The sequence below is a fragment of the Uloborus diversus genome, chromosome 4, assembly GCF_026930045.1.
Source record: "Uloborus diversus isolate 005 chromosome 4, Udiv.v.3.1, whole genome shotgun sequence".
NCBI classification, from domain to species: domain Eukaryota; kingdom Metazoa; phylum Arthropoda; class Arachnida; order Araneae; family Uloboridae; genus Uloborus; species Uloborus diversus.
This window is the reverse complement of record NC_072734.1, coordinates 47,386,350-47,402,395: the sequence shown is the minus strand read 5'-3', so window position 1 is coordinate 47,402,395 and position 16,046 is coordinate 47,386,350.

Here is a 16,046-nt window from a genome sequence, read left to right as displayed (position 1 = left end):
GAGGGCTGCCGACATATTAGACTTTTTAAAATAAAAATAGGGTAGACCGGGACCCGTTTATGAGGATTTTTTTCAATGAATTTTCTAATTTTTATGTGTAACTTCGGAAAATTTAGGCATTGCGGTTTTAAGAAGCTGTTAATGGAGTGAAAAAAATGGAGTGCTCAGGTTGCGTAAACTTGCCCCAGACGCGGGACACGTTTACGCATATTTATTTTGATACCTAACGAGGCTGTTAGTGTTTGGAAAATAATGTCTTACCATCGCTAAAATAAAGCAAATTTATTACAGACTGAATAGTGTATAAAGTTGAAGCTGATGAAGAAGCATGAAGACAGCACTATATGATTGTAAGCTATAAGATACGAATGTGTAACTTAATTAAAAATTAAATAGTAATTTTCAAAACTAAATAGCCGGAAAATACTGAAAGGGTTTGAGACAGTTTGGAGCTGAAAAAGTGTCAGAGGCACGTTTAAGTATATTATTTATTCACAATAAGCTTCAAAATGTTCAACAAAAAATTTACTCAACTTCGTAGAAAACAGATTAGAGCCATTCCATGTCAAGTGACCTAGGAGATGGGAGTCCCCACTCGACCATCACCGGTTTTTATGAAATTTCATAGAGGTGTAGAGATGCCGGTAGAATTACGGTAACCGGGTCGCGTTGGCGTATTTTTCTCAAAAACAGCCAAATTTGGCACCTACGACTCAATGTAAACAAAGTACTACATTGCAAACAGAGGAAATCTTCCAATGAGAGAGACCCAAAGAAAAGGGGCGGAGCTTCGGTTGGCTCAAACTATCAGCTTGGTAACTAGAACTGTTTCTTAATCTTTTTCTTTCTTTAATCATAATCGTAAAAAAGCAAAAAAAAAAAATTAATTTGAATTTTGAAATTTTGAATTCAAATTATGTTTTTCGCAATCACAAACTGAGACAAGACCCTACTCATTGGAGTTATTGTTTCTGGAAACGGCTCCTGTCCCCCCCCCCCAAGCCTGCCTCTCCTCCTGGGCGGTTACGTGTGCATAGTTGTGTGTGTGCGTAGACCTGTGCGTATGCGTGTATGCACGTAGGCGTGTGTGAGAGTATGTGTGTGAACGTGCGTGTGCGTAGGACATGGACGCCTCCGACCAGGAGAAGCGGGTAGCTCAAAACCGGAGCAGCCGCGCCGCGCCGCCAGCAGAGGACGGTGGGCGGTGGTGTTGCATAGGCTTCTGGTCCAAGTTGAAAAAGGCACGGACACCAAAAACGGTCAAATAAGAACAATAAGCAATCGTGATTGCTCAAAAAAAAAGTAACAAAATTCTTTTTTCATTTTTAAATGATGAAAATATAGTGAAATATGCAGAAACATATCATAAAACCTTTTTTTTTGTAGACCTTTATTGATTTTCTTAGTTAAAAATTAAGTTTGCAGAATAGACAAGTGAAAGGTAACTTTTTTCAAGATGTTAACATTAACTGCGTGGGAAGATAAAGCGCATAAAACGAAAAGGTTCATGACATAAATAATAGACTTTTTATGTATGATTTCCTTAGGAATATAAAGATGAAACATACATTTCTAGGAAATTTAACAACATTAAAAGTTGGATAGAAAACGACATTAGTCTGAAATAATTCGTCAAAACATAGAAAGAACCCTTAAGTAAATTTAATGTTCAATTGAAACTTAAAAAGATGAACTAAATAAGTTAAATCATATCAAAAGATCCATCCAGAGAACGTTAGAACTAAAATTTTAATTCAAACTTACTGAAAAATGTTATCACGATAAGTAATGAATTTTAAATTGAAGCTGGAGCAACAAAACACGAAGGAAATTACTTACTGCAAACAAATTCCAAAAAAGTATCCAAAGATATGTATAACGGGTATAACTTTGATATACCCCCCCAAAAATTACGCGCCAAATCTGGCACTCCCCACAGACTTTTTAGGGTTGCTGTTTCTTTTTTTTGTGTTGCCAATTAAGGTTTCTTCAGCTTTTAGGTTTTTGCTGTTGCCAAATTTAGTATTTTCTTGTATTTTGTACCATGAGTGAGAAAAAAAAGTCGCCAAATTTCCGATTTGGGGGGTATATCAAACTAGTTCCGTATAACGAGTTTTTAAATCTATAGCTTAAAATAGTTAAAAGTGACAAACATTCCACGAAGAAAAATTTTATAAAATGTTTCTAAGATCTAAAAATTGAAGAAACACAATATATGTTGCCAGTTTTCAGAAAAAATCACCTTTGAAGAAATTAAAAATATTGTTCTTTGGAGTTAAAATAAAAATATTTAGTAGACAAGTAAATTACAATTTGTGTAGTGAATTCTGAAATGGTTGATTGGCCAAACGAATAGCGAATAAGCTTTGGTTTAGGGTTGCTGAAATTGCTCCGTCGCCAAGGTAAGGTAGCGGGTTGTCAGAATGAAATATTTATCGCCGTGACCCGGTTACCGTAATTCTACCGAGATGCCTTTGAAACTAACCTATGCAAAAATTTCAGCTCCCTAAATCCAAATGCTGAGGATCTAGGTGATAAATTTTACATAACCTAATGACTTTAAGTAATATATTAAGGTTATGTATCTACTTAGCAGAGTAAAGTGTGAACTATAAAGATGAAAAGACGAAGACATTATTAGCGAAACTTTATTCCAACTTACTAGATGATCGCCATTTTAAAACTCCAAAAACTACTTAGTGTTGCCAAACAATAATAAAGGAATATACATAAACAATAATACAACTTTAACACTTTCCCTTATTATTGTTTAGTGTTCCCGAATGTTCTTTTGCAGTTCTTAATTCTAAATCAGTCCTATTTTGCTGCGCAGATTTAGAATCCTAGGGCCGTAAAGTGGCTTAGTAAAAAGGTCAGCTAACTGTAGTTCAGTAGGAACTCGCTTTACAGTAATTTCTTCACTCGTTACCATTTCTCTCACAAAGAAATGTCTAATCCGAATGTGCTTTGTTCTCTTATGGAATTCTCCTTGATTCTGAGATAATTTGACTGCTGCCTCGTTATCCACTTTAAGTTCTGGTACCTGCTTTAAATTTGTTATTTCCTTGAACAATCTCTTAAGCCAAACTAATTCTCTGGCTGCTTCACTAGCTGCAACTATCTCCGCTTCTTTCGTGGAAATTGCTACAGTCGACTGTCTTTGACTGCACCATGATATTGCTCCACCAGCGTAAATACAAACAACACCTGTTGTTGAACGCCCTGTTGTGGTGTCTCCTCCATGGTCAGCATCACTATAGCTTTCTATAATGCCTTTCTTGTATCCTGATTTGTAAACTAATCCTTTGTCTAAAGTTCCTTTCAAGTATCTGAATATTCTTTTAACTCTTTGCCAATCTTCTTTACTTGGTCTTTCTAAAGCTCTGGAAGCTACTCCTACTGCATAAGCTATGTCAGGTCGAGTTCCTGTCATGATATACATTAGTGCTCCTACGGCTTGTCTATAAGGAAATGTTGTCTCAGTACTCTCTACTTTCCCTGATTGAATACTCTCTTTGATCATTGGCGTAGACACAGGATTACAATCACTCATGCCGAATCTTTCAAGAACTTTCTTCATGTAGGCTGTTTGAGATAACTTTATAGAATCATCTTCCTGACGATGAATCTCAAACCCTAAGTAGTATTCAGCATGTTTTGTTGTAATTTTAAATTCTTTCTTCAGATCTCCAAGAAAATTTTCTAAGTGTTTTTTACTTGTTGACGCAACTAAACCATCATCAACATACAGAACTAACATAAGTAATTCCCTATTGCTTCTTCTAATAAACAAGCATGGATCTGCTTCACTTCTTACAAAACCAATTTTACGCAAATATTATCCAAAACACTGGTTCCAGCACCTTGGCGCTTGTTTCAGACCATAAAGACTTTTCTTTAAGTGGCATACTCTGTCAGTACCATCTTCATAGCCTTCAGGTTGACACATGAAAATATCTTCTTCTAACTTGCCATACAAAATAGCTGTTGAGACATCAAATTGTACTAAATTCATATTTTCACTTGCTGCTATACTAAGTAAAGTTCTTATGGTGCTTGTTCTTGCAACTGGACAGAAGGTCTCTTGAAAGTGAATTCCTTTCCGTCGAGCGTAGCCTTTTATTACTAACCTTGCTTTGTATTTATCAATACGACCATCTGGATTTCTTTTTATTTTGTAAACCCACTTGCATGGTATCGGCTTGACTCCTTTAGGTAGTTTACATAACTTCCATGTCTGATTATCTTTCAGAGAAGTCATTTCACTGTCCATGGCCTTTTTCCAGTTGTTCACTTCAGAACTTTCTATAGCCTCTCGATATGTTTCTGGATATTTTTCATCATAGACGAAGGATTCAATTTCCATGATGTATTCTTCAAATCGCTTTGGTTTCTTTATCTGAGAACGATCTCTTAGATTCCTACCATGTAAAGACTTAAGTTCATCCTCTTCATCTGTACTTTCAGCTTCGGTATCGGATATGTTAATACTTTCCTCTCTTAATTCTTCTTCCTCCTCTTCACATGCTTCTTGATCTGGTGGATGATTTATTGAATCTGAATTTTCCTGTAAGACTGTAATATGTTTTTCACACTCTTTCATTTTCTCATGAAAAATCACATCTCTTGACAGGATTACTTTTCTTTCTTCTTCTATCCAAATTCTATAGCGTTCATCCCCATTATAACCAATCAGAAAACCTTTTACAGCTTTCCGATCCATTTTCTTTCTTTTCTGTACCGGCACATGAGCATAACAAAGTGAGCCGATTATGCGCATGTGTTTTATCCTTGGCCTTTTTCCAAACCATAATTCATGTGGACTAACGTTTTCCACGGATGGAATTCCAGTCCTGTTTAAAATGTATGCAGCTGTATTAACAAGCTCTGCCCATAAAAATGCTGGAAATTCGATTTCTTGGTTGGAATACTTTAGCGTTCTTGCCATTTCTACAATTGTTCTGTTTTCTCTTTCGCTCGTTCCATTTTGTTCTGGTGTGTATGGTGCTGTGAGTCTCTGAATAATTCCTTTCATTTGAAGAAATTCTCGAACTTCTTGGTTGTCGAACTCACCACCATTGTCACTAAGGATTTCTCTAATTGAATGTCCCAAATTTTCAGCATGAGCTATGAACGATTTTAGAGAAAACACGACATCCGACTTATGTTTCAGAAAGAAAACATACCGGTACTTAGAATAATGATCTTTAAACACAACAAAATACTTATACTTTCTGTGTGACTCTTCGAATGGTCCACAGACGTCAGTCGACACAAGTTCACCAACTCTTGTAGCTTTTGGTTTAGTGCAGAACCTTAAACGATGAGCTTTACCATATATGCAAGGCTCGCATGGCTCTTTATTAATATTCACTTTGATATTAAATTCATTTTTGAGCGTATTCCTAACGTGACGCTTGTCTTGATGTCCCCATCGACTGTGATATAATTGCAGTAAGAAACTTTTACCGCTATACGTATCTGCAATTTGAACTTCGATTTCTTTTTCTGGAAGTATTGGCTCTAGAGCAGCCCTGTAGAGAGTTCCACATATACTTCGAGTGCCATACAGCTTCACTTCATTGTTGATCTTCAACCAGCATTCAGTAGGAGTAGAAGTAAACTCACTATTCTGATTTCTATCCTGAGCAGCTAACACTGAAAACAAATTTCTGCTAATTCCAGGAACATACCAGACATCTTTCAACTCAATTACTTCTGTATTTCTTCCAACTGAAGCTTTGACTAGAATTCTTCCTTTCCCTAAAGCTGTCAACACTTCTTTTCCTGCCGCTTTGATAGTATGGGTGCCCGAAGAAGGAAATGTCTCAAAATTGCTAAAATAAATAAATGTGTTAGTAACATGCCTTGTCGCTCCATTATCTATCCAAAATGTGCTCGTTTCCCCTTCTGATAGGAAACGTTCTTCACAATAGGATGTCATTGTCGTACTTGGCGATGAAATATTCACTTGATTATTATAGGACTTATTCTGGAAGCTCGAGCTTGGCTTTGGAGGCCGGCCATCTGCAATCCATTTGGAGCATGACTTGACCCAATGTCCAACTGCTTTACAATAATTACAAACATTTTTGTTGCTTAGCTTGTTCTTGGCTTGAAATTTCTTCTCATGCGCTTTATTTTTAGACTTGGCGACAACAAGAGCTTCTGCAGCTTTTTCACTTCTTTCATTGTTGTCGGCGAAATTTCGCTCAAACATACTTAACTGAGCAGCCAAATCTTCAAAAGGCTTTTCTTCATCTTTTGCAAGAAGCATCCAACTTGATTTGAATGATTTGAAGTTATTTGGCAAAATATGTAGAATTTTACATACGAGCAACATTTCTGGAAGTTTATTTTCCCCTTTAGCTATGAGCCCGTTATTCAGCTCATTCCACAAACTACTTAATTTCGCTACATGTGTTGAAATGTCATCTCCAAAAGTCCAATCAAATTTAAAAAATTCATTGCAGATTTTGAACAGTTGATCCTTTGATGAAGCTTCAAACAACGTTTTCAAAGCTTCCCAAGCTTCAAAAGCTGTATCTTTGTCCATAATCTTTTGATAAACGAAGTCTGTTATTGTACTTGCGATCATACTCTTGGCATAACTGTTGGCTTTTCGGTATACATTGGCGCATTTTTCATACTTTTTTGACTTCTGCTCGTCTGCTGTACTAGGTAATTCTTCAGGTTTCTTTAACTTACCATCAATTACTTCCAATACTCCTTCGTGATAATCTAATATATCTCTTACTTTCCGTTTCCACCTTGGAAAATCTGCTTATCCAGATAACGACTTAACAGTTCTTGATAAATCCATCTTTGAACTATTTCTTTTTCGGATTTAACTTAGTCTCTGCTTTTAATCTTTTAAAAACGCAATGAGCTTGCTGGGCCCATAACCTGATAAATTTTACATAACCTAATGACTTTAAGTAATATATTAAGGTTATGTATCTACTTAGCAGAGTAAAGTGTGAACTATAAAGATGAAAAGACGAAGACATTATTAGCGAAACTTTATTCCAACTTACTAGATGATCGCCATTTTAAAACTCCAAAAACTACTTAGTGTTGCCAAACAATAATAAAGAAATATACATAAACAATAATACAACTTTAATACTAGGATCTCCGAAAAATGTGATCCAAAACGGCGGATCAGCTTTTTGTGCGAAATTATCAACTTTAGACTGAGTTTACAGGAAATTTTAGGCGCTTAAAATACGTTTGGCCGCCGTTCATATATTCAAGTATTTTTGTGAATTTCAGCTCTTTAGATTTTGTGTAGCATGTGCGTAAACTTGTGAAAAAGCGCGAAATGGAAAATTTTTCCTGTATTTTAGGTTGTCATAAAATCTGAACAAATGTAATCCAAAAGCTCGTGCTTCGTGGTTCTACTGTAAAACATACTTGTTTTTAATGGGTTACAGTTGCAGAACTTAAATATCTATTTTCGAAAAGATATTGACATACAAAGTGGCTATCAAAACCATTCAAGTGAAAAATAGCCTATTTTCAAAGCTTCATATCTCAAGTTTGTCACCTCGCATCTTCTTTTCATTAAAACCATTAGAAAGAACAGATTTTTTCTTTTCAAAGTAAGTTTTTTCTTCGATGGTGTTCTTCCGTTTTAAGATAAAGATTCGTTTGTCGTTAGCGGGAAAATCTCGTTCTACAACAAATAAACAGTATCGTGGAAACAGACTAATATAGATTTTACAACTTTTGAGAGTCAGAAATAGTTTTTTAATTCTCTTTTTAAAAGTTACATTGCAAATTAAATATGATAGAAACAGACAAATATCTTGAAGACAGGAAGAAGACTGATACATTAGACAAAACAAGATAATTTTCTTTTTTTATCATATTTCATTTGCAAAGTATTTTTTAAAAGATGAATAAAAAACAATTTCTGACTTATAACAGTTGCAAAATCACTATTAGTCAGTTTCCACGGCATTCACAATTCTTTATTCATTGTAGAACGAAATTTTCTCGCTAACGACAAACAGTATTTCAAGCTCATTTTTTTAACAATTATCTGAAAGAACACCATCGGAAAGAAAACTATTTTTATAGGAAGAAATATGTTCTTTCTCATGGTATCAATGAAAAGAAGATGCAAGGTGACAAACTTGAGCTACAGCGCATTAAAAATAGGCTTTTTTGCATGTGAACGATTTTGACAGCCAGTTTGTATGGCAATATCTTTTAGAAAATCAATATATACGCTCTGCAACTATAACCCATTAAAAACATGTATATTGATAATAGAATTACAAAGTACGAGCTATTGAATCATTTTTGTTCAGAATTTGACATTCTAAAGTCCAGAAAAAAGTTTCTCCACTGCGTTGTTCTTGCGACTTTGCATGCGTGCTGTATAAAAAATTAATGAGCTCAAATCCATACAAGTTCTACAATGCATTGACAACTAAAAATACTTTAAGCTCCTAAAATTTCAGACTTCCAGTGTGATAAAATTTTCCACAACCTTCTCTTAAAGATAGAAATTCGTTACGACAGACAGAATTTCGAGCTCATTTTTCAATCCTTAAACGAAAGAATACCATCAAAGAAAAAAACTTATTTTGAAAGGAAAAACAACTGTTCTTTTTCCAATAGTTTTAACGAAAAGAAGATGCGATGTGACAAACTTGAGATATAGCGCTTTGATATTAGGTCATTTTTCACTTGAACGGTTTTGACAGCCACTTTGTATTTCTATATCTTTTAGAAAATAGATATTTAAGCTTTGCAACTGTATGTAACCCGTTAAAAACAAAATTTTTTTACAATGGTATCACAAAGCACGAGCTTTTGGATTATTTTTATTCAGATTTTATGACAAGTTCCAGAAAAAAATATCTATGTCGTGCTTTTTCACAAGTTTACGCGCATGCTACACAAAATCTAACGAGCTGAAACTCACAAAAATACTTGAATATATGAAAAGCCAAACGTACTTTAAGCGCCTAAAATCCCAGCCTTCCAGCGTGATAAAAATTCCTGTAAACTCAGTCTAAAGTTGGTAATTTGGCACAAAAAGCTGATCCGCCATTTTGGATCACATTTTTCGGAGATCCTAGATCATCTGGATTTGAACCTAGGAAGTTGAAAATTTGCATAAGTTAGTTTCTGACATCTCTACGCCTCTATAAAATTTCATCCAAATCGGAGATGGTCGAGTGGTCACTATTTGAAAAATTAGGTCAGTTGACTTGGAATGACTCATTATTATTTCTGCATGCTAGACCGAAGCTCCACTAATGTTCAAAAACTAGTGAGAATATTTGCTAGGAAGTAGCATCAATCTGTTATGACTGTTGGCTCTCCAGTTATAATTCATTTTGAAAAAAGGACACTGCGTAAACGTGCCCCGGCCTACCCTATCATTATAAAATTTCAAGCTTAGAGAAAAACACACGGGCTGCCGATATATGTTCTTAATAGAAAAAAAGTCAAAATAAAGTGAGCGAGATTTTATAATACAGTGGACGCCGGTTATTTGAATCAAAGGGAAATTGAATCACCGCTTTAATGACTCAAATTGTCAAAAACAGAATAAAATCCAGAAGCTTTATTGAATCAGCCGCTTTTAGGAAGCGAAATTGCTTAGAACGAATATGATTCATATAAGCGGCGACCACTGTATAGGGGGAACACAACTGAAGGATCCGATTTCAAACTAGTATGTTGTGACCATCACGAAACTTTCTTCTATATCTTTCTTATAATTCTGATGCCTTCCCATGCTGGAAGAGGAAGCAATATTCCCAACAAAAACAAAATTACACTCACCAAAACTTGACGACCATCCCAATTCGTAACCCCGATAAACTATAGGAGGCGCTGCAGCCACTGCCTAATGGCGGAAGACAAAGGTAAAACAAGCAAATACCGTAACTTATAACTTGTTTTGACGCTTTGTGAAAGTCAGTAATTTTTCATCCTGTTTGTGGTAAGCTTTTTCTTCCATTCTTCTGAAATTACATTACACCATAAACTGTCTGAAGCCTGTAATTTACTCCAAAGAAAACACGTGGAACGGAATGTTTTACCTTTTTCGGCAGTATTGTTAATCACCGCAAGGTAGCGTATTCGAGCTCTGGAGTTGCGAATAGTTTACTCTTTTCACCATGAGAGCATAAGCAATCTTTTTCGTAGCTCAAAATAAAAGGTAAATCTACAGTTTATGACTAATTAATGGGAGAATAACAGTAAAAACAATTAAAGAAAGCTATAATATTCATATTAGCAAGCAGAACAAGCACACTTATCAAAAGACGAAGACATAGACAAAAAAGTAGGTTTTGTTATCCTATTTAGGATTTCATAGCAGCGCTACCTATAGTTTCGTGCCGGCGAGCAAGCGGCGGAAATGATGTTCTTCACTGCTCTCTGAAAAAAGAAGAAAAAAGAGGGGGGAAAATGTTCTAGTGAAGTGAAGAAGAAGATCAAACAGAAATAGATCCAATGTTTGGGAATGGTAAGGTACGTTACGTTTGTTTGTTTTCTTTTTTTTAATAATTATACATCAAAATTAATATCACAACTTAATTTTAAGGTATTCTATGTTGTTTAAGTAGTATAGTTTTGGAATACAAGAATTGAAAATTAATGTTTTCATTTGTTGGACGCTATGTTTATTTTGCCGCCTTATAGCTTCGTTGATCTGTTAATTGCTGCCGTCTAAATTCGTGATGCATCGTGTGTTTTTCCTCGCGGTCATTTTGTTTTTTCTGATTGGTATTTTCGTTGATCGCCTGTATTTTTACGAACCTTTAAGGGTAAAGCGTCTATTTGTAATGGAAAATCAATTGCTTTTTAAACTCGTTGTTTTGAAGGTACTATGGCTGAGTGTAAGCCACCCAATATACATTAGTCATGGTGATTGTTTTCCTTTTTTATGATAACTGAGATTTCTGATTTTTGAAGACTTTTCCAATCAAACATTTGTATTTATAAATGCCCCCCCCCCCTCAAAAAAAAAAAAAAAAAAAAAAAAGATCGAGAATGTAGAGGGGAAAAAATTGAATATAGAGATTTGTTTGTGTGCCTTTTCAAGAATTTTATTTGAATATTCGCAGCACACTTTTTAAAAACATATTAATCATGGAAATGTAGACATGTAAACTAAAAACTCTTGTGTTGCCATAATTTGAAAAATCTTTTCATACTTGCTTATGAAATGAAAGACCTGTTTCTGTGATGCAAAAATTTTCCTTTTGATGCTGTTGTAAAATGTCCAATAATTTGAATATTTTTCCATTAACCTGTAATATGTGGCTCTCACTTTGGGTCCGCAGATAAATGGATTCATTTATAATCTGACCCTCATTATTCAGAAGAGATCCAAAATATTCTTGATGAAGTTGGTAGACTATTGAAATGTTCGCAAATGTTACATGCTATGAATGTTCTAGGGATGATGAGGAATGAATTACTAATTCTGAAAATACAATTTGATATGCAGTGTAATCCCATTACAACGAATAACAATACAAAGAAATATTTGTTACAATGAATAAAATGTTTGGTCCAATTTTAAAACCCATTAAGATAATGTTTAAAAAATCTCATCAAAAACTACCCTGTTGTAAAATTTCCTCGTCAAGAAAACCTTTAACTTTTCTGCACAAAAAAGAAAACCTGCATCCTAAACCCAAAAACCCTCAGCCATAAAAAGTTATGATATCTAGTTTGCGTGCCAAGTATCTGCCAAACTATCATCCTCCCTCTTCTCCTTTTTCATCACAGCTACTTCCATTAGAACCTCCTCCCGCCTTCAACTCCTCAGAAATATGGATAGATCTTTTAAATTGTTTATCTTGTTTGGCGGGAAGCTTTTTGCTCACCAAGCAATCACTTCACTTTGAAAAGCTTCCCGCCAAACAATTCGCCTAACTTGGATTGCCACTGAGCTGAATATGAAAAATGCATGTCTTCTACTATCAGTTACTACAAGGGATAAAAAGTAGCCTGGGCCTTGTAGAATATGCTCTTCGAAGGGCCTTTCACTTTATGAACAATATTGAACAAACACCTGGTTTCCTTCTGATACTAAAATTCTCAGACTGCTGAATTCCCAGAATCACTTCGTTACTCTTTACCTCAGGGTTTGCATCACATTTTATTCTATAGTGGGAGGTTTTTTACGCTCATTTCCAGCATTGATACTGCCAAAGAATACAGAATCGAGAATACTGACTGTCTTCCTTCCTTTCCCGAATGTTTCCCATCTGGGCAAATCACTGCACTGTGATTGGAACAGGGGACCCTCGGGGTGATGTCATCCTTCCTCCTTATCGCTTTATGGCCATGGAAATGTGTTGTGCACTATTGAAGAAATAATAAGAAATATTGAAAACAGAAAGCAGATGCTAAAAGATTGCTGCAGATCAGAGTCCGATAAAAATATAAAGTATAGCTGCACACGCAACTCAAAAGTATCTGCAAGCTAATAATTGTCTATTAAAAAAAAAAAAAAAACGGGAAGGGAAGAGTGGGGTTTGGATTCCAAAAGAAAAAAAACATTTTTAATCATAAGAAATAATTACATTTTGTAAAATTTCGTTTGCTAAAACAACGTTATAAAGCACAAAATTGCAAATAATTGCAGATATATGCTTTGAGGTTACTAGGAACTAATTTTCATGCCCAAATTATGTGAGCCTAAGGATTCAAATACCTAAAGGGGATATCACACGGGAGAAATTACAGGACATCGCAACCGCAATAGGAACCATCAACGCTATCTGGAACTGGTTTTTCGGACGGGAAGTTGCCTACAGGGTTACTGGGTTGCGCGGACGGTTGCTCAATTTGTTTACAACGGGGGCTACCATTTTTTAACTTACATCCATGTGCTTGCGCTTGTTCACCACTTTCCGTCAATTCCGCATTTGGTTATCACACTGTGTCCGTTAATTTGACACTTATGGATGAAATTAGTAATCAAATACTTAATGCAGCTCTTGCAGCTTAAATTGTATGTGGATTTGTGAAAAGATCGCAAAAAAAAAAAAAAAAAAAAGGAAATGATCAAGGCAATGATTTCAGAGCTAGAGCATCAATTATTATTTCATGCAGTCACCAAAGCTCCTCCTGTTAAATTCATATTTGAGTTTTAACATTAATTTGTAGAACTTATGGTGAAAATTTCAGAAAAACAGAAAAATTTTATTACTATTAATTGAATGTTTCATTTAAAGTGATACTCTTATTACATTTAAAGAAGACATACAGATTATATGACTTCTCTAGGCTTATTTTTCCCATAACTACTAAATAAAATCTTAATTTTAGATAGGAATTATTAGTCACTTATTGACAGGTAAGAAAAAAATTTAACTCTAACAAATTATACCTAAATTCATAGCTAAAAACAAACATGAAAAATTCAAAAAAAAAAAGACCAGCAAACTCTGATCAATAGGTCTTTTATAGTTATTTTTTTAAACTTCGAGTTTATTGGATGTGCTAACTCTTTAACCTACACAAATATAATACCACAAGATACATATTGCACACAGAAAAATGTGTGGCCGAGTTTATTGAAATAGTTCCTGACATTTAAAAATAAAATGACGCTTTAAAAAAAAATGTGATGAAACGATGAAGCGCAAAAAGCTAGTATTATTTAATGTACAATTTTGAAATTTTTTAAAAACATTCTTTTAGTCGATTAATAAAATCATTAAAATTTCAGTTAAATATGCTACGCGTAAATAACTGGGATTGCAGACTGAACTCTCATTATTTGAGCTGCAAAACTGTTTAACACTATAAGAATCCTGCCTAGTAACGTTATAAAGTTGAGAAAATTAAAACTTTTCATAATGTTCTAGATTTCTATTGTACAATAGATGTCTGCCCTACATGCTACTATACACCATTCTGTATAGCATGATGGAAATTTCATTTTATTATAAAAAAATAATATAATAAATATTATTATCAAAGTAATAAATTTAAAAAACACTGTAGGGGAATGTGGGGCAAAGTGAAATAGTTAACTTACTTTTTTCAAAATGAACAAATTAAAAATTCCTTCTGAAAATTACGGTACAGAAAGGAAGGAAAATATGTTTTGCGTTAAAACTCGCATTGAATAAGTATTTTTTATTTTTGGCAGTAAGTTTGTGCCTCAAAAGAAAAAAAGGTGGTAATTTTTCATCTTTTTTTTCCATGTGCACAAATGATGCATTTTGGCGCATCTTTCTACCACGTTTCCACGTTATGATAATGAAGAAGCGAATTAAAATTGCGTTCTACGCTTGCTATCAACCATATCGTTGCCAATACACGTGAGTAAAGATGCGAATTAAATATTTTGCTCTGAATGGCAACACGAAATGGCATTTCATCATTTGTGACGTCACACGACAGAAATATAAACAATGAAAGCACAACGATTTAAGTAATTTTTTCAAAATATTAAACAAAAACAAATTATTTAAAAAATGGTCAGATCTTATGTTTTTAAGCATGCTCTTTAAGCAGAAAGAAATACTTTCAAAATTTTGGAAATGACCCCATTGTAACATTTGTGCAAAACAATTTTCAAAAACCCAATGAAACAAAAAGCACCAATATAAATTAAGAAATGCATAAAATTTGCACTGATGTTAACTGACATATAAGTAGCGATTTAAATTCAAAATCAGATGCAAAACCAAAGGTTAAATGTCGCTCATACGTTTTTTTAAAGCGTAACTGAAAATTATTGAAACATAAAATAAATACAACAATAAAAAGGAATTCCCACATTTCTGTCGCCACGATTGCAAAAGTATTTTATAGTGACGCTGCGTGACGTCACGAAATCCCAGCGCCTTGATTGGTTCCTTCGTAACTTGCCTAGAATTAAAGGCAATTTTTTTCTAGCGGAGGAAAAAATTTGCCCCTATACGAGCAACTGCGAATTTCCATAGCACACAAGAATTTTGGAGCAATCATTTGTGGAAGTGAGTAGAAAAACCGGTTCCAGATAGCGTTGACGGTTCCTATTGCGGTTGCGATGTCCCGTAATTTCTCTCGTGTGATATCCCCTTAAGTTAAGTTTCAATGTTTTGAGGCTCTGTTTAAAAACGTTACAAACTATTATATTAAGAAAACACCTAATTAAAAAATTTTTAAAAAATCTCAAAAATGGTGTTTTTTTTCATATTTTGCCAAACTTTAGGCCCCATGTGCGGACGGAAGATGTCAATGGATTTCCATAATTCTTTTTTCCCTTTGTTTGTCTTTATAATTTGTAGCTTTTTCGCGCTATTACAACTTCGAAATAAAAAAATGACTTTTTTAGGCCCACCCTAACATACATATGTATTACACAGTTTATAATATTTTTTATTGAAAGACTTAATGAAACTATGAAAGAAACATATTGTAAACCAAAGAATCTTTCTTTTCAATGTCATAATTTTAGAAGCGGTTTGCTTTTTTTTGTAACCAGTTAAGCTTTTTACATTGTGAATGTCTTTTTATATCTGAAATTTGGCTATCAACATTGATTATGCATAACCAACACATTTAATGAGAATAACATATTAGATTGCTAAGTTGTTTCACACAATAATTCTTTAAATATGTGATCAATATCCAATTTTTGAGTAAAAATTTATTGTTTTGTATATAGTTGGTTATACAAGGTGTATTCCAAAAGTAATGCAATGGTTTTTTCGAGGCCGCTTTTATTGGTCGAAATATAATCAAACTACTTGGTTTAGGTGAGGGGGACTGTAAGGTTTTCTGGAAAACCAGTCTCAGGGTTCTCGGAGCTGTGGAAGTGGCCGAACACAAGTTAATGTTAACCTCTGCGCATCGACCGTGTCACAGGAAAAATGGTATGCAATTAAGTTTTGTTGCTTAACCAACAAAATCTCTTGAGGAGACTAACAAAATGATTCGTGAGGCTTACAGCGACTCTTCTCTGTCCTATTCACAAGCTTTGAGGTGGTTAAAGACCTCTAAAGAGGGCCAGGAAGAGGTTCAAGATGAACAACGCTCTGGACGGCCGTCAACCAGCAAAACTG